This window comes from Fundulus heteroclitus, chromosome 6 (genome assembly GCF_011125445.2).
Source record: "Fundulus heteroclitus isolate FHET01 chromosome 6, MU-UCD_Fhet_4.1, whole genome shotgun sequence".
Taxonomy (NCBI): Eukaryota; Metazoa; Chordata; class Actinopteri; order Cyprinodontiformes; family Fundulidae; genus Fundulus; species Fundulus heteroclitus.
Window position 1 is genome coordinate 22,048,963 of NC_046366.1, and position 20,396 is coordinate 22,069,358.

Below are 20,396 nucleotides of genomic sequence, written 5' to 3' on the forward strand. Positions count from 1 at the left end.
TTGCGTATAGTGATTTTACAGTCCGAGCTTCAGGATGCCGAAGATCCAAGTAAAATGTTGAGCTGTTCCTTAAACTGTCCCCCAGCAAACTTCAAAAATGGCAAACTGGTTGATTTCCAGGCAAAGACTCTGTTTTTAAAGATACTCTACACACTTTTGATTTGACTGAGGTTGAGGTTCTAGGGGAGGACATTGTGGAAGTGTAATATTTAAATGCTTTATCTAGTCCAAGACCAATTTAGATGTGCATTTTAGGATCAATTATCTTTTAAGGCACCCATTCAAGCACTGCACAGGAAAACCACAGCCTCCTGCAAAAGGATTTATACCCCCTGGACTTTTTCACAAAATATAACCACCAACTTTAATGTATTGAGATTTTATTTGTAATATCAGCACAAAGTAGCACATCACTGTAAAGTTGAAGGAAAATGTGTCAGGGGTTTTGAAAACATGAAAAAAGAAATTATCATGACATTCCAATAAACAATGTAACAGTTTAGTCCATATACGATCATAATCTTCAAACTGGATTCCAGTTAAAGGCTCACATTGCGAATCTGAAAGTTCTTCAACAAAACCTTGCTAGCAGCAGCCCTTGGGTGACGTTGGAGCTTTCCTGGAGCCCTTGAGATGTACAGTGTGGTGATCACAGCTGGAAAAACTCTGCTCCTGTGATCTTTTAGATACACCGAACCAACAGAAGCAGATTTCCTCCATCACAAGCGTTGCAGTGAGAGGTTTAGAGGGGATGTGTGGAAACATTTACAGGCTTCCTCTGCTCTGATTAATGGATGATTGCGTTCCGTTCTGGCTGCTTCTTGGAGAGCGGCCATGATGAGGCTTTGCTTGACATGTGCAACGGGCCTATAGAAGCACTAGGGTAGAAAAACATGACTTTAGTTAGAGACAACTTTTTGAATTGAATACATAGCAAACACTAATTACAGATGCAAATTGTTTCTGCACAGAGCGTGGTATCTCAGTTGGACAGGCGATCCATTCCCGTTGGTGGCAGCGCTGTGTGTCTAGAGAGGGCCTAACTCCGGTTCCTGCTGAACTGAGCCAGTATTTGTTTAATATCAAACTGTTATCAGCTCAGTAGGCACAGGAGGTTGAGCCCAGGCACCTGCACCTCTCTGTTATCATCAGCAGGTTCCCTACCCCATGGAGCATAAGCCTCAAATTAGACACAGAATATTCAATTAAAGGACTTTAAGTGCCATTTAAAATGATAATTATTAGCTGCACTGAATTTTTTTTTTCCTCAATGTAGATTTCTAGTTTAGGTATCAAACAAACATTATTCAAAATCTACATAAAGCAACATTGCCAAACACTTTATGAAACATAAAAAAGAAAATATTAAATTACTATGTTAAAAGCAGCCAATCTAGAAAATACTTTTCAACATCTAAACACCACTTTGGGTAAATGAGAAGGTAAATAATCCCTCAGCTTTCCATTTTTTATTCAATATAGAAAGGTATAATTTAAGAAACGGATGGTGTTTGAAGTTTAGAATCTCACAAAATATCAGATGAACAAACGGAATAACATCAAGTGCTTCTATTTACCAAACATAAGGCCAAAAATAAAGAAGCAGTGAGTAAAAGTAAAAATCATTGCCATCAGCAAATGTACACATAACTAGAAAACATGTGTTCAGTAACTTCTTCAGCGTGAATCATCCAAGTGTTTTTTAACAAAAAACATTGAAAGGATATTACAAATAAACGTGACATTTGTTAAAAACAAAACCCACTTAATCACTTGCAAGCATTTAACAAACAATCTAACTCAATATATTCTGCCATTAATATCATTACTAAGATCAGTATAAGAGTTTTTCCTTTTCAATTTAATAGAATATTTTTTTTTTCAGTTTAATGGCCTAGGAGATTAAGTAAATGTATATTAATTGTTAAAAAAAGGATGGTTCACATAAATATCTTCAATAAGACTTCTTCTGTAGTTCGTCAGCTGCTAATCCAAAGATTGAAATTCCCACAGTTGTGTGTAGAAACATTTCTGCTATAACTGCTGCCCACACCAGCTGAACCAGTTAAACTGGAGCGTTCGAACAACCGAACATCAGACAGGAAGAGATGGCAGACACTCTCCTTCTCTGGAGAGTTGAGACATCAAGCTTTTTGGGGGAAATGTGATCAAGTCAGCTGCACCCATCACTGTAGTGTCATGCATGTTTTCTGACAGCTCAGGTCATATTGCGGCTAACCTAGCCTGTTTAGTGTGGTCATGCTGGATGTTGAGTTTTTCACTCACAGAGTAGCTCTTAGGAAATCACAATATCATTGAATTACTGAATTTGTTTCAGTAATTCCTTTCGAAAAGTGAAATTGTGTCGATTCATTACATATTTTAAGTTTTTATTTCTTTTCATTTCAAGGATTATGTACTACTACTACTACTACTACTACTACTACTACTACTACTACTAATAATAATAATAATAACAATAATAATAATTATAGATTTTCAGAATATTTGAACTATAAGTAACAGCAATAAATGAGTCTTTAATACAGAAAATGCATGTTATGACTGAGCAATCACGTACAAACCGATGAACGAAAAGTTGGGTGGAGGGAAAATTTGTGGTAGAAAGCATTGCGCACACAGCAGGGGACAGCATTGAGAAGATTGGAAAGCAAAGTCCATTCAAGAGGAATCAACTGCAGACAGAGGCACATCTTTTTTTGTCTTTTTACAAAAACCAGACCAGCACTTAAGCATGGAACTGGAGGGGCCATGATATGGGCTTGTTTAAAATTTGGGCCAAATATATATATATATATATATATATATTTGTAATATATATATGTATATATTAGTAAAAGGGAAGACGGGGGCCGTTGCTCACAGACTTCCCACACTACAGTAATAGAGATTGGCTAGATGAAAAATGGCCATATCACTTAAAGTAATTAGAGCTCAAAGTGATTATATCTGCAGTTGGACCATTGGGAGTGGCTAGTTTTTCAAATTCTAAAATGAATAAACAAATTATAAAAACTTTATTTGTTTTATAATTTGGGTGAAACCAACCGTTGAATTCTCCTTCCGGTTAAGCTGTTATCTGCTATTAGACACCTGAATATGTGCTACTCTTTTGAAAAGGGCTTTTTAAAAACACAAACCGGAAACCGCGTTTCGTGCTTTCATTAAACGCAGACACAAAAAGAAACTGGAAGTTAAACAAAACAAAGCAATTATAATTAGACATGGCTTAGGGAACAATGAGGAACAAAACTTGTGAGATATATCGAAAGTAAAAGGTATGAAAGGCATTTTGAACACACATCTTATCTGAAAACCTCGAGCTCTCTTCAAATTAGTTCTTGTTTATTCACACTTTGGCGCTTACATTTATGACCGGAAGCTACAGGCGGAGTACAAATCGCATCTGGCTGTAAATAAACACAGAAAAAAACGTGCAAAAAACGACATTTCTAATTCAGATTTTCTATCTTCTACATTGTCAATTCAAACCAGTTTTCTTTCTTGTATTACATGGTAAGAAAACCCCCTGTGAGACTGTGAAGAATAACATTAGCAGGACACACACACACACACACACACACACACACACACACACACACAGATCCACAATCAGGGCTGTTTGTTCGTGACCACCCATACAGTAAATGAGCTGAGAGTTCACAATCATGTTTGCTACTTGTTTTCCTGATGGGACATTTCCTGTACTTCCTTCCTGTATGAGTAAGGGTCCCCCCCCCCCCCTCCCTGCCTGCAGGCGTCGTCTGTCAGCTTTTATACCTGGTATCTGTATTCTCTCAGAAAAGGCTCCAAATCAGGTGTTACATAAAATAAACGGTGACAGGAGACACTGAATGAAATGACGAGTGCCTTTGGGACTTTCTTCCCCACGTATTCAAGCAGAGACGCTTGTTATTTTCACACGGTCGCTTGGAAACCTTGTGTCTCTGTTATGCAGCACGCCCAAACATTATTATTAATGGAAGCCAGAGACAGAGAACCACAAAATTATTATGAAAAAACAGTGTGAATTTTTATGTTTTTCTTCCTTCAAACGTGGCCCCCTTTTCAAGCCTTGGTGCGTTTTAGTTTTACATTAGTCCATGTTTGCCCGTGTTTACATGCCGACTTGCTTGCTGCTGTCACAACAGCGGAGAGCTGGAAATGTTTGCGAGGAGCGGAACTTAGCCACTGTGAACACAGGCTTTCACTGAACTGTTCACGGAGCGAGCTAAGTCCTTCACCTCCGCCAAACCGATCCACAGAAACACTCCCAGAGGCTCCACGCGACGAGCGCAGTGTCTACACCACTCCCGAACACTGTGGCATGATTTCAGCATTCTTTGTTTTAAGTCATTCGTTATGTTTTGTTTGTATGGTCACCTGTAATGTAATACATTATGTTTTCAGCCCATACCAGTTAATATATTTTTATAAAACCAGGCTGTTATTCCCGCAAAAATAAAGCAGTATGGTGGAAAAATATATTACGACACAAGCCTTTCATATCAGTCGATATCGATAAATATTGAGTATTATCTTACTTTGAAGTAAGGACCAGGAGAAAAAAACAGAATTTAAACTGTATTCCTAACCCTGTTTAAATGTAAACTTTAATATAGGTCAGCCCTACCACCCACCTTGCTTAGTTTGGCTGTGAGAGTCTAAATCCTTTGATTGAACATTTTATCTTAAGTATTTTATATTGATATTGATCAGATGTCTATCGCGATACATATTGATATTGATTTATTGCCCGGCCCTAGCTGGCTCAAACGTTAACTGGTAACGGCAAGATAGTCGACGCTGGTTACCTTGTCAGTATATCACTACGTGAGATATTAAATAGTTCGCTCAGCCATTTCTTGTGAAATACTTTCGATTTTAACCCATTAATGTATTAATAATTGATTTAATATTCATTCATTTCATAAGTGGCCATGGTATAAGCTGAATTTGCATTATCAGGTCATAATCTATCTATATAGATATAGAAATAGATATAGATATATAGATATAGATCTAGATATAATATTACATTTAATATTCATTTATTAAGTTTATTCAGCAGTAATTTAAGTGACCATGGTATAAGTGGAATTTGCATAATCAGGTAAAAACATCTATCTATCTATCTATCTATCTATCTATCTATCTATCTATCTATCTATCTATCTATCTATCTATCTATCTATCTATCTATCTATCTATCTATCTATCTATCTATCTATCTATCTATCTATCTCTCTCTCTCTCTCTCTATCTATCTATATATATATATATATATATATATATATATATATATATATATATATATATATATATATATCAATCTATCTATAGATATAATATTACATGAAGCCACTCCATCTCTCAATAAGACACTTAAAATAATTCCCAGATGGTGGAGGAGCATTTGTTTCTGGAACATGCATAACAAAGACCTCAACAGAGAGCAGTTCATGTTGACAGCGTCACGAATTGAAGACTCCTGTCGGTGTCTGCTATAGCTGGTTGGAAATCCCTGGCAATGTGATTTTCATTACATCACAACCAAATCACTCTGCCAGGAATCCCTCCAGCTAAAGCAACCGTTTAGCGTCCTGTTTGGCAGGACTGGAGGAGGAGGAGGAGGATGGATGAAGGCTAAACAGGGTGGGGGATCTGTGAAGGGAATGCAGCAGGTGAGGAAAGACAGAGAAAGCCTTGGAACGGCAGGTGTGTCTGTCTGAGCACACATCAGCGTGACATGGTACATTTACCCCTTCATCACTATGTAATTACACCACGCACGCTTTTAAATGCTAACACATGTGCACCCACACGTCATGCTTGTGGTGTAAGTGTGCGCTGAAAGGGTTTTCTGTCATTGATGCACCTGGACAAACAACTCTATTTTACATCTATAGGTTCCTGGTGATTGTGGCCCCGTAAAGCCGCTGCTGACTGAGTGCTTACGGGATTGTGTGCTAGTGATCCATCAGCCTTGTGTTTTGGAGCTCTGTGTGTGCCTGCGTCGTCTGAATTTCCAGAGTTAATTTTCCCCCTGAGAGCTGCAACCACACCCCTCCTGCAGGATATTTATCCATTCTGTTATATTGACTAAAAGGAATCGTCACAAAGAAAACCGAAGATTTTTTTTTTTTAAACGGTTCTCTCTGTCAATGTATGAAATCCTTCAAAATCTGAAAAAAAGTATCCAAACTGCACTAAATACGCAGACCTGTTTGAACTGATGCTTGTAGCTGATTGATAGGAAACCTGACATCTACAAAAGGGCTTTTATATGAAACAATAATTTAACTATATAATAAACCCGAACAAGAAGCATATTCATTACAAGAGATGGTGATTGCCAGTAGTCAGAAAGACATTCATACATTCATATTCAATAAATTACAATCTGTGTTCCAATAAGGGTAATTTCTCAGAAAAAAACTACCTTTTGAAGCTAATAACCTTTGATCTGGTATTGAACATATACCTTTATTCTATTCTATCGCAATTAAGCCCACGTTTCCAAATGAATTTTTTTTTTTTAAATATTGTATAATATATAATATTTTTCTAATATTGTAAAATTCAATCCTTAAATGTTTTTTATTAGCTGTAAGCAAAAAATCATCACAATCAAAAGAAATAAAAAATTTAAAGCATCAGTTTGCGTGTGATTAATCTACATAGGAATTAATCTCCATAATGTGCCTCTATTTGTACATTGAGTAATTGAAATAAATGAACTTTTCAATAATATTATAACCAGCTGAATTAACCTATTCTTTTAATTTTCGTAATTATGCCTCACAGATAATAAAATCCCAAAATGTATTTTTCTCAGAAAATGAGAATATTGCAAAAAAGTTTCATATTGGAAACTCATGGTGTTACACCCACACACCTGGAGGTAGGCTAGAAAATCAGGGGGAAGACTGCTGACTTGACAGAAGTTCAGAAAATAGTCGTTGGCGTCCTTCACAAGGAGGCCGTTGCTAAAGAAGATGATTGTTCCTAAAGTGCTGTTCACAAGCATATTTATTGAAGGGTTTGTAGGAGGAAAAGTTGTAGGAGGAAACACGATGCACCAGCAACAGGGAGAAGCGTTGCCTTGAGAGGATTGTCAAGTAAAAGCCGTCCAAGAATTTGGGGGGAACTTCACCAGGAGTGGACTGAGCCTGGGGTCAGTGAGTCAAGAGCCGCCACACACAGATGAATCCCACATATGGGCTACAAGCATCTTACCTGGGCTAAGGAGAAAAGGAACCTCACTCTTGCTCAGTGGCCCAAAGTCCTCTCATCAGATGAAAGTAAATTCTGGATTTAATTTGGAAATCAAGGTTCCAGAGCCTGGAGGAAGAGTGGAGAGACACAGAACCCATGCTGCTTGAAGTTCAGTGTGACATTTCCAGGGTCAGTGATGATTTAGGCAGACATGTCATCTGCTGGTGTTGGTCCACTGTGTTTTCTGATGACCCTAGTTATCAAAATCATCTACCAGGAAATTTTAGAGCACTTCATGCCTCCTTCTCCTGTTAAGCTTTACAGAGATGCTGATTTCATGTCCCAGCAGGACTTGGCACCTGCCCACACTGCCAAAGGTACCAAAAACTGGTTCAACAACCACAGTGTTGCTGTTCTTGATCGGCCAGCATACTGGCCTGACCTGAACCCCAGAATATATGGAGTGTTGTCAAGAGGAAGATGAGAGACGCCATAACCAACAATACAGATGTTGGACTTTGATTACGCCTCAGCAGACCCACAGGCGGATCACCTCCATGCCACACCCCACTGATGCAGTAACTCACGCAAAAGGAGGAACAACCATGCATTGAATTTAAAATAATTTTTCTCATTGATCTTTTGTATTATTAAAATTTTCTGAGACACTGAATCTTGGGTTTTCATTGTCTCTGAGGCAATCATCAAAATGACAAGAAATAAAGGCTTGAAATATTTCTCTCTATGTTTAAAGTGGCTATATAATATACAAGTTTCACTTTCTGAAAGCAGTGATAAACAATCTTGAACCTTTTCATAAAGTACATTTTTTTTAAAAGACTTACCCGTATACACACCCAAACACACATACGTGTGTGTGTGTGTGTGTGTGTTTGGGTGTGTGATTTAAATCTGAGCTTCTTAGATGCGTTACGTCTACCTTCGGTGTCTTTGCATCTTCATTCAATAATCTCATTTCCCCAGTCCTTCACACCACTTTACATTATTTATGCTTTTGCCTTTTATTTTCCATGCTTCACCTTTTTATGTTGATTCCCCCCCCCTTTTTTGATGTGGTTTTTCACTGCCTCCTGTTTCTACTTTGTGTTTGCCTCTTTGTGTGCAACTGAGTGGTTGAACATTTTTTAAATAAATAGATTACATTAACACAACTGACTCTTCAGTAGAAACTACTTTCGATTTTCTTAGTCACTATTTATTTCTAACAAGCAGGGCTGACTCAATAAAAATAATAATAATAACAATAATAATAATAATATGTTCATTTTATTATTCTTTTATTTTATTTGGAAACCACAGGTATACATCTACATCTGATGATTTGCAAGGCCACTCACTGTGCCAGGTACAACATGGCCCTGACAGCTTCTTGTAACTGGGTGAAATAAAGGTGGTGTCTGCTCTTTTCTATGTCTATGTTCCAAATAAACAAAGATAGTCAGTACAAAGGGGAACAAAGATGAGTCCTAACTAATCAATAGATTAGTTTGGTAAATATGACCTAGGTAGGTGAGGTACTGAGAAACTACCTTGATCTCTCATTTCTTTAACTTCTTTTAGATACATTTAGACTGTTCAAAAATTCATTGATTTTCCAGGTTGTTAGGATCTGTTTGCAACAAAAAGTAAAATTTCTGCTGTTTGATGTCAAGTACAATACTTTGGATGTTGAAATGGTTGGGGATTAGCAGCTGATGCCTCAGAATTGGTGGAAATACTACAGTGTAATATATTTCAGTTTAATTATGTTGAATGAATATTCATAATGCATTATCCACTTTAAGATCCCTCTGAGAGATATCAAAGTTATTGTTTTCTTGCGTCTATTTACAGATGTTTTCTTGCAAAACTATTTCGTTTATGAAATGGGACCAAAGAAGGCCCCATGCACCTCAGGGTATTTCATGGTAGATGAAAGATGGAAAATTACAGAAGAGATTGGCCTTTTAAACGATGACTAATAGCTGTAATGTTAACAGTCATACTGCACTGTTTTTATCTTGCGCACCCACTCAGTGGACTCAATAATTAATGTTTCCGTTCAGATCCATTTCGGTCTGCCTAAGCTGACCAAACTTAGTCTCAGAAATAAAAATGTTGGACAAGTCTTATGCAGGCGGAGTTTTAGATGCTGGAAATTTGAAATTTCAGACTGAAGCAGCCAAATAATTAGGTGTATTTAAGTATGCAGTTCCTCTCCCTTCAGAGCTTGATTTGAAACTGGAATTATTGCTGGATTGTGTTCGATTTTGAGGGTAAAATAAAACCACAGGACGCACAAGAGGCAGAAAATGTAACTTGACAACTTGGAAACACAGCTGACCCGCTGCCTGGTTTTACGGAACAGAAGTAAAGAGCGCACTGTGGCTGGCCTTTGAAAATGTTGATCCCAGCAGTGTTTGATAGAAGAAAGAGGAAATTTCAGAGACCGTTCCAGAGTAAACAGCCGCCTTCCTGCTCCTCTGATATTGATATTCTCGTTTAAGATTTCTCCGGCTGTGAGCCACAACATCGGGAGTTGCTACTGAGAGAAAAGAGTAATGTTGGAGGCGAAATGAAATGGCCTTCAAGCTGCCATTTTCAGTGCTTTATATAAACAATAACACAGATCCAGTTATGTGTTTGGAAAAGTTGCTCCTGAATGTGGCAAAATCCACCAAGAATATTTAATTGGTGTTACAGGGGTTTGTAACTTTAGGGTGTTTGGGTTCTTCCACCTTCCTTTCAGGGTTCCTACACGTTTTGCATGAAAAAAAAATCTTAGAGTTTTGCGGACTAAACTGTCTGAGGTTCCCAGTCCGTAATGTTCACATTTAAATATAAAACATATTTAACATATAGAGAATAAAATATCATATTAAACTATATAGCTATAATTTAATTTCTAATCTGCTACAAACAAGAAGCAGGAATTAAGAAAGGACACACGGACAGGAGGACATAAGGAAGGAATGTAGGACACAAGGAACAAAGGAAAGAGCTCACAGGAAAGGGAGGAAGGACACATGGGAGGGAGGTAGAAAGGGCATGGGTACAGAAAGAAGGTTGGACATGAAAAGGGGGGAAGGACACAAAACACAAAAAAAAAACGACAAAAGAAAAGTTCTCGACAAAACTCTGCTCCTGTGTTAAAGTTCTGCCTGGCTGACAGTAATAGACATAGACAAGTGGGTTTTTGGGCCTCAGCTCTGACACTCAGTCATAGTAACTAGATAGCGCTCTTTCTGCTCATCATCATATACATCTCCATCTCTAAATCTCTCCATCTTTCAGCCGCCTGTCCTACAGTGGTGTTTCCAAATGGAAATATGCCCCACTGCTTTAATAATCCTACCCTGAACTCAGAAGGCTCTTCACAACCATGTGAAGGTTGAAAAACCCCCCCAAAAAAACAGAAATGTTAATTATGCAATGGGTTGGTCAAACAAAAAGAGTCTCAAATGCTACAAAAAAAAGAAGAAAATCAGCCCAAATATCAATCAGCATTAAAGCATTTCCCCCCTGGGCTTAGGACTGCATCTCAGCCATGACCGTCTGACAGCTAAATGAGCAACAATTGGTCTGGCAGGGATCCACGCCGCCTCGACTTCCCAATAAAAGCAGGAAGTTCGGACATGACTAATGTCCTCCAATCACTCTCCCCGCCGGTTCCAACGTCGCTCATGTTTTCCGCTTTTCATTGTTCCAGCACAGAAGGGTGGATTAAAAGACCATGAAAGAACAACTTCAATTCTTTTTGAAATGTGAGAGCCTATGACGCAGTGATCCCTCCGTCCACCCATTGCCCAACGCCTACGTATCAGCGACCATGCTTCGAAGGATTGCACCTCATGATGATTAGGATCTTCTGAGAAATGTTGGTTGTAAAAAAAAAAAAAGAAATCTAAAACAACAGCTGTTGAACCTTCTCACCCAGAGGGTTTTTCAACACACTTCTGCACACACATGCGCCTTATTCTCTAAATGCTGGGTGACCAAATCCTTGTATTTTCACTGCTTTGATGATCATTGACACATGCAGCCCCACCAGTTGCTCCTTTCTTTACGTCACCACTCTGATCCTCTGTCCTGCACACGCTACCAAGAGTCCCTTTCAATTGGTTACATCACACAGATATTTTAAGTTCTCATGTGGCGCCTTCGGCTTCAGACGCTGTTTATTTCAGGCTGAAGGGTTCTCCGATGGTTTTAAGATACCTCAATTGCCCAGATCCTTGCTTTCTGAAGTTTTTTTTCTTTTTCTTTTTTTGGAAAAGTTTCCTTGAACTTAGGCTGTTTATCAAATCGTCATCTGCTTTTTCAATTTTAGGGGAAATACCGTAGTCGTTTTTGGGGTTTTTTTGGCCTTTGTGTGTCTATCTAACCTATGAATTATTGCGGCAGAAAAGCCTCATGAACATAAATAAAAAGACAAATAAGTGTTGATCAGCAATTAATTTCTTAAAAAAAACCCCAACTCTTTAGACAACGGCATTATATATTAACTCCAATGAGTGCTGAAGACTTGGTAGAAGATGATCAGCTGAAGGATAAAGCACATCTGAATCCCATTCATGTCTTCCTTTTTTGCCAATTTTCCTGAACTGTTCATCCGCTGCAAGTACTATTTGTTCCCAAAGATTTTTTCATCTAACTTAACATGAAAAGGAATAAATACATACAAAGACTAAAAAAACAACAAATAAGGACGATCCAGAGCCTTTGATCAGAGATAGATAAAGAAGCACCCAGTTCTATTTGGTGAATGAAGCAGCTCTACTAGCAGAAGGCGACTCTGCCAACCTCTTACTAACTTACTTCCACAGCTATACAGATGTGTATTCTGTTACAATAACCTGGCTGGTGCCCATATTGGCCCCAGCCAAGCTGTAGTGCCCGTATTAGCACAGATTCTCCACAGAGCTGGGCACTCTAAACCAACTTGCAGATTATCCAAAAGCACTGAACCAGTTCTTGGCTCAAGATGTGATGTTAATATGAACCTAAGCACTGACTGACACGTGCAGGGGAAATTCAGCATAGAGTTCTAACAAACCTTTTTATTAGAATTAAATGATGAGTTTGCTCACTTAAGCTGACATTAGGCCCTTTTAGCTGCTAAGTAGTTAGCGCAAGCTAGTGCTAACTGTGTAAAAGATTCAGAATTGGTCAGTCAATATATACAAAGCAATCGCTTTTCAAAAAGTTTATTATTCTTAGCTTTATTCATACTTTATTTGGTTTTAGTTTTTTTAAAATATGCACTGAAAATAACACACATATGATTTTTTACAGTTGCATGAATTTTTGAATTTGAATTCAAAAACTGAGTTTGAATTTTACTAACTTTGTTCAACTGTTTGTCTTTGATTTGTTTCATCTGATAATTTCTCATGCAGAATTGAAACATATTTTACTTGTTTAGTAATGAATGTTATGTTTTTTTCTGTTTATAGGCCTTTTTTGGGCAGTTTGAATGTGAGAATAAGGACTGTAAGAAGAAATTGTTCAGGATCTTTTAAGTGAGATTCTCTTAATAAGTTGCCAGCGGTCAATTGCTTGCCTGCAGTGAATAATTGTCTTGGCTTTTTTTGTTTAGTTTAAATCCTAATTAATTGGCCAAATCTAATGACTAGTCTGAAGGGGGTCAAGGGAAAAGCGGACTTGAAAAAAACATCTTCACAGTTCATGCCAATGCTATTTTATCGACCGTTAAACGATCATTATGCTTCCCATAGAAGGTTATTTACAAATAAGCTGATTATAACTTACATGGGAAATGAAGGTTGGAAGCAGTGTGCCACCTGTGATCGTGCAAAACTCTTCCGACAGTGTTGCTATAGTGGTATTCAGACGCCCCCCCCCCCAGTAGTGATTTCTGGTCCCAGCTGGAAACCCTCCACATCCAGACTTCAAACTAATCACAGATACACAAAGCTCCCACCAGCTGATCCTCTAATATTCAGGGCGCCTGTAAATACAACATTTTCTTTGTCTAAATGGATCACAGAATTATGATAAAACACCAGCTTCGTATTATCTCTTATGTAGATTGTTTATGTAGATTGTCTACATATGAAGTCAAAAACCAAAGCAAACTTACTAAAGTAAACCTATGTAAATACAGATCAAACTCTGCCATCTGGTCTTGTTTTGGTCACTTTTTCCAGTCCCAAGGCCAGTTAACATACTGATGAAATTGTGAAACAAATAGAAAACAAGAGAAACAGTTACTTTAGTGTTTATTATTATTAATATTCCCTTTTTCTTGCTTGCAATCCCCTCATATAAAATCTATTGTAATTGGGGTAGCCAAAAGCTCTTTCTCCTACTGAGGAGTTGGGAACCAGTGTTTCCACTCAGTAATAAAGTAATAGAAAAGTAAGACAGTGTAAAAGTCAATAAAGTAGCATTTACATGATTTTTTTTTACCTGCTTTACCATTGCCCTTGATGATTACTGTGACTAAAAATGCTTTCCATATTTCATTTACAGCATGTGTTTCCATACAGGAAGATCACTGCTGGCGCATCGATTTCAAGCTCAGTTCCATGTGCTAAGAATCATCGGCTTATGAATAAATATGAGCCCAATGCAAACGTAAAGGTTCTTGAAAGGTTCAGAAACTGAGTTTCAACAAACAACAATTGTGTGTTTTTAAAGGGGACCTCTTATGCAGAATTCACCTTTTGCATTTTTATTTTGTACTTCCATTTCTGTCTCTACTGCTACTAGTAAAACAAAACATACAGCAGTTTTTTGGCAATAAATAGATAAGTAAATGTTTTTTTGGTGTCTGAAAAAAAGAGCTGCCAAATATTACGTCCCAGTTGGCAGGCACTGCCCCTCGCCTTGCGACCCAAGCGGAGCTCCGCCCACTTCATTATTAGAAAAGGAGCACGCTGTATGCGCTGTTGTTTTGTTGTTAGCTGCAGTAAACAACATGTATCCATGCATATGTCATGGAGAGCAAAGCTGCTTGACTTCATTTTATTTTTGATGGGAACGTCCCAGCAACGTTGCCAAAGAAAGTGTGAGCGTAAACATTGAGTTGGGGGGGCGCGGCCAGTCCTAAAACAGCTCATTCTGAAAGGATTTGAAAATAGGCAGAACAGAGGAGGTAAAAACTCGCTATCTGACAATGATTTTGTGCAGAAAATGTAATCAATGCATTGTTTACAGCATGTGGTCCTAGCCTAATTTGTTTTAAAGAATGCATAATAGGTCTCCTTTAACCTCTTAAGACCTGAGAATTTTAGTCTAAACATAGATATTTCTAAAACAATCAGTTTCTCTTCAAGAATATATATTCTTTCTTCTGACAGATCTGTAAATGAGGTGTATAACTGATGAAACATTGATGTTTGAACAGAAACAATTTTTAAGCCCTCATTCAGGTGTAAGCTTATGTTAAAATATGTTAAAAGCTTATGTTTGGACCAGGGTTATCAGGTTATTGAAGTTGTTTTAAGTCTACATTGATTTTGGACAATCTTAGACTTTAGCTCTGGCTTCTCACACCATCCAATCTGGTTTTATATTAAAATAAGATGACAAAATTATTTATTGCTATAACATAAAAAAATATCTAAAAATTCTGTATTCTGTGTTAATCTTAGTTGAGTTTCATAGTGTCAAAGAAGAAATCTAGTGACAACTTTATTTTGCTCCTCTTTTTCACAAGTTGCCACGTTTGCAGCCCTTTATGATGACCTTCCACCTACAAGTGCTGGAATGTTCCATAGAACGACTAATAAAGTTGGCAAAAATTAGCTTTTTTCCCATCCTCGCTTTTATCAGGTAGCAAAGGGTGCTTGAAACACAAAAAGTGCTGTTATGGGAAGCCTGAAAGTGCGTCTATTTCCAAAGCACCCAAACATCGGCAGCTGCTACAGCAATCTGGGAGTGCATTAAGCCAACACTCGGCGCACAGATGGACCTGTTGTACCGGGGCCCACGCCGCCTGCTGTACAAATCCGCGGTCCTCTCAGCTTACCATCTCGCTCACTGGAGAGCTACTCGCCTGAGCGCTTCTCTTGTGATTACCCCGTGATTTTAACAGCCTCGGCTGTGCTGTATTTTGGCTAGACCCTTTTCCTGGGAGCCAGCCAAGAGCGCACATGATTGGTCGGCGCTGTGTTTTGGAGCGTGTAGATGCTAGGTTTATCCCAGTTTGACCTACAGCGTCCAGTAACCCACACTAAACGGCATCCATTAGACACTTTGATCAGTTCTGTGCTTTAAGGCAGTGCAAACTAAAGGAGGCGCTGCATTTTCACAAATTTGCGGGGAGGTTTTCTGAGCATATTGGCCTCATGTGAGAAGCAAATGCAGGAAGCTTGATCGAGTGGAAAGAGTAGAGATGGGGAAGAGTCAGAAGAAACATGCCGTTTGTGTGTATAGTAAGAGCGTTAGTCAGATCCTATATTAGCCTATCTTTGCACAAATTATTTTACTTTAATTTTTTATCTAGTGTAATATCGGCATTATTTTCCCTTTTTAATTAATCAAGTCTGATCATCAACAACACTTAGCACAGACTATAGTAATCAGTGGGGTAAATTGCCCTAGGAAAAACTTTGATCTTTTATCTTTTGTGGGTGGAAAAAATTATTTTCTTCCCTCTGCTTATAATTATTTACTAAAATTAAAAGATAAAGAGAGTGGTGTTTCATTATGTTTATTGTTCAACCGGAACCTAAAGATTTCATAATTACATCCACGTTCAACAACACCACTGGCGCACACTTGAAGGGTTTCGCTTCCAAACATAACCTGGAATGGACGCCTGTTTCCAGATAGTCTTAATCGTCAACATATGCGTAAAACTAAATTTAAGAAAAGCTCCAAAATAGGCCTAATTACAAAGCAGAAGATGGTTTACATTTGCCTGTGAAACAAATCAACAAAATTAATTTGGTTGCGGTTTCAGCTGCATGAGCCAAATCACTTCTGCAGGAACTCCTTGCCCACTAAATCTCTTGCAGGCCCACATCGTGGCGAGTCTGGGAGCTAAAAGACCCTAAAAAAAAGGGCCCTTAATTTTATTTACGTCCTTATGTGTTGCATGGGGGGAGGTAAAGCGTCTGCTTCTGGTTAAATTGCACTCTGCAGAGTCAAAGCCTAGGGTCTCGCTTTGAATGGTTGAACAAATTGCTACTTTGGGTGCAAGGAACCAAAGAGACCTTTATGGACCCTAAAGTACAGTACAATCCATCAGCAGAAGGAGTTTTCCAGAAATACACAGCAAAGGGATGCATCTATTTGTTTTGTACACACTAAATAGAGCTGATGTGGACAGTTACAGCTTTTACTACAATTGTTTTAATTGATAAAAGTGTTGACATGGTTTACTATTAAGCTAATGTTACTGAATCAGAGTGTGACACTACATCCTGCTGCACATTACTTATTTATGAGGAAGATTTTCCCTGCAGGAATTTTTTTCATGGCAAGTTTATGTAATTAATTAATTTCCCATTTGTGAAATTGTCTCTTATTTAGATGCTCTGTCCTTGCTTTGAGCTTTCCGGTGTAACCAAAGGTCCACTTGGAAACCGACTGTCAACAAACTACTCCTCAACACGACCAATACTGGAGAACTTTTTCAGAGGGGTAGGACTACAGGGAACAATGCAATAAGCATGCAATCCACTGAGATGAGACCCTAACTATGAGTCCAACCTCCAGCCAATCAACAGCAGCATCAGCAGGAGCAGCAGCAGGAATCATGGTTTCCCACACATAAATGAAGGTAAAGCGAGTTTACTGGGCTCGGAAAAACCAATAAAAAGCCTTTCTGTGAATGCAGCCATCTGTGGGACTTTTAAAACAACTTCCTGTAAACAAGTCTGAAAAGAACAAATCCTCTCGCACACATTCAACACATCGCCACTGCCTAGGACATGCCTTTCATCTCCGTTTTCCTCCATTTCTTCCCCAAGTCCGCTGTGCTTTCAGCTCCTCAGCTATCAGCTTTCTTTCTGTCTCGATCTCGGCTTTTTGTTTCCCTTTTTTCCTCGTTCACCGTCCACGTTTTGTCCCCGAAACACCTCGCCGAGCTGTTTCCCCTTTCATCAGACCTCTTATATCCACAATGCTGTTTTTACTTTATTATGAGAAAAACATACAGTTCTCCAGTAACATGGTATGCCAAAGTTTTAAAAAGTCATGGCTATTAAATTGCTGGTTTTTCACATTGTACCTAAATTTCTTTTTAATTCCGGTGGAAGAGCCGGAGCTTAGTACCCCTCTCCAAATTACTGCTTTTCACTGCCTGTCAGCTGGCTGAAAAATGGCTTCTTGCATAAGACAATTTAAGAATTTTTAAACATTGGGGGACAGAAACCTCCCCAAAAACAAAACATGGACCGTCATGATGTGGAGGCTTTAAATGAAAGCCAGCCACAACTCTTTTTTTGGTAATCCTCAGCAGAATGGCAAAAACGTTTAATGTGCTGTGAACTAAATATTTGAAAACTACTGCTAAATTTATCCAGCATTTATGGACTTTTTTTCTTTTATGTACTAAAATATTAAAATAAAAATTAAACATTGTGCGTAAAATTGCAATATCTGTCTTAATATTTGACAAAATACTGCAAAACCCTCAGACCTCTAGAATCTCACGCTGGCCGATGCCTAATAATGAGAAATTTTAGAGTCAACTATTATCCGTGTAGCTGCGGAAGCAAATAAAACTGAATTACTATACGCTTATGTATACGAACCCAAAACGTTAAAATGAGCGTTATATCCATTCACATGCAGCCCTACGTCACAATTTTCCGAGTGGAAATCTTAGCCAGCTCCTCAGCATGTCACACACTCACCCAGCATTTCTGGAGCCAGTGCATATAATTGACATAATCCATAAAACAGTGTGGGTTTTCCTAGTGCCTACAGTGCTCATGAAGTATCAGGCCAATAAAATTCAATAAGCGAGGCCTGGACACTGTCTCAGTCAGTGCTCCTCCAACGCTGTGTATTTTACTAGACGCGCCGTGCGTCTGAAGCAGTTTTACAGCGACGCCATGGCCAAACTCTGAGAAGCTGGACTTTTTCTATTTCCTCGACTAAAATCAACACTGATGTTTTGCTGTTAATCAGGATGTTACAGAAATATAAGACTCGTAGCAATTAAAAACGGCAGAAATAAATATCAGCTTTCATAATTTTCAGGTCCTGTCGTGGTGACATGCTACTGCTGCCACCAACCCTTTGTTCCAGGCCTTGCTTTCACCACAGAAAAGCTAAACCAGCTCTGGACTTACTCGACATATCTGACATACAGAATGAGGCAGGTGTGTTTATTCTGGGTGAGCTTCACAGGGTTTTGTCACAGTACCGGTAAGGTTCTTTTTATTTTTCTCCGAGGAAGCCCAGATCAGCCATAAAGAAAAAGCAAATCAGACAGGAAGTAAAAGTCTGCAAGCCTCGGTGTGCTGTATGCGCTCGTGTGGGCAATCACAGAGTGAGGTCAGGTGATGAAAAAATAAAAAGATCCTGGCTGCTTCCTCTGCTTGCGCCAACGTTCAACGTATGGAGAGGGAGGAAGGAAAGCAGAGAGCATGAGAAAGAAAAGACAAAGCCACGTGGTCACATGGAATCTTACGGTCTGCTTTTTTTTGTATTTCTACCACAATAACTATAATATAGTTTTTTATTTCGTCAAACAAACAAAAAGAACTTTGTATTCTCAGCTTAAAAAGCCAAATTGTCTCCGAAAAATGTAGATAACTGAAAAACACTGACAACGATGAATGAAACTGCATCTAGTAAAAAAAAATAAAAAATCATAAATGTTTTTAGAAAATTATAGCTTAAAGAAATGTATCAACTTTAAAATGGAAAGAACAAGACTGATCCCAAAAACCAAAAACAGACTGATATTTAAGTCGCCTGAAAAAACAAAAGCGGACCTTACTCAGATACGCTTCACTACATTCGATGTAGCTTGTACCATGAAGTTCAATCTCCGCTTAACTATTTATTCCTACTAAAAAACAAAAACAAAACAAACAAAAAATACAATTGTAGACGCTTGTTGTTTTTTTCTTTTTTCCTGTAATATTATTTTCGTTTTCACCACAGCTTTACATTCACAGGCCCATAATCTAGAATTATTTATCAGCAAAGGTACATAGAAATTTGGAAAATAAACATATGTCCCCCCCCAACAAATCCAGTTTAAAAAAAAAACCATATAGTTAAATAATCCAGTTTCAAAAGACAAACGCACATACTACGGCACTACTCAGTGTTCTTTGCATTAACTTTTTTTTTTTTAATTAAGTGAATACTCATTCAGACATTCACAGTTTCATTTCACCTTCACATGCACCACTTTTTTTTTTAATCTAAAATCTACTTCACAGAAGCAAAAACTCTTTTCATACTCACACATGTCTTTGAGAGCAGACAGCTTTAGCTACAACAGAAAAAAAAGCTCAAACTGAAGAGATCCACAAGTTAGGGAAAGTGCGCGCGGCGCAGAGCGAACGCGGGCCACGGCGTGCAAACATGTTGCTCACTAAAGCCTCAGAGCTCAAGTCCAAGGCTCAAACTGCGCTCGGAGCAGTTGCTCTGCTTGCTCCACCTCCTGCTGACTCCTCTTTAAGTTTGAAGGGTGTGGACTAAGTCAAAACTGCGACTGGAGAGAGTTCACATCATTCACATGAGTTTGCCTCTTGGAAAAAAAGAAAGAAGAAGAAGAAGAAGAAGGAAAAAAAAGGCACACCCTGAGGAGGGAGATGGCGCAATGAAAGGGAAACACTGAAGTCTTTCCCCCCCAAATAACAACCGAGGAGGACGGAGGAAACCTCTGGTTTCGTGGGGTCACTTAGACCCTCCATGTAACCAATCAACAAGCTCTGTTAGGAAATGATGATGACGCTGTAGCAGCAGCCGTCTCAGGATGTTTATGTTATTTGGCAGAAGCTCTTTACTCCTTAAGATGGCGGTAGGCGTACTGTGGGCACCCATGTTAAACACTGGATAAAAGGAATCCGTTCCCCGAGTACATCCATTCAAGCCTCCACATGCTCCCGCATCCGGCTGCATTGTGTGTAAATTTTGCAAACATGTGCATATATTCATGTGTGTTTGTGTAGGCACGACTTGCGGCCTATAGTTTGGGGCTGCCGTGCGTTCGTCTT

At 38.6% G+C, this 20,396-nt stretch overlaps 1 long non-coding RNA gene across 1 annotated transcript; it reads right to left on the minus strand.

Moving 5' to 3' along the window:
• Positions 1-363: 363 nt before the first annotated feature.
• Positions 364-19,896, minus strand: LOC110366586. Its single transcript, XR_002426806.2, has 2 exons — positions 19,642-19,896; positions 364-878 (listed from the first exon to the last, which is right to left on the minus strand). It is a non-coding gene; the product is annotated as an uncharacterized LOC110366586 (long non-coding RNA).
• Positions 19,897-20,396: the final 500 nt, after the last annotated feature.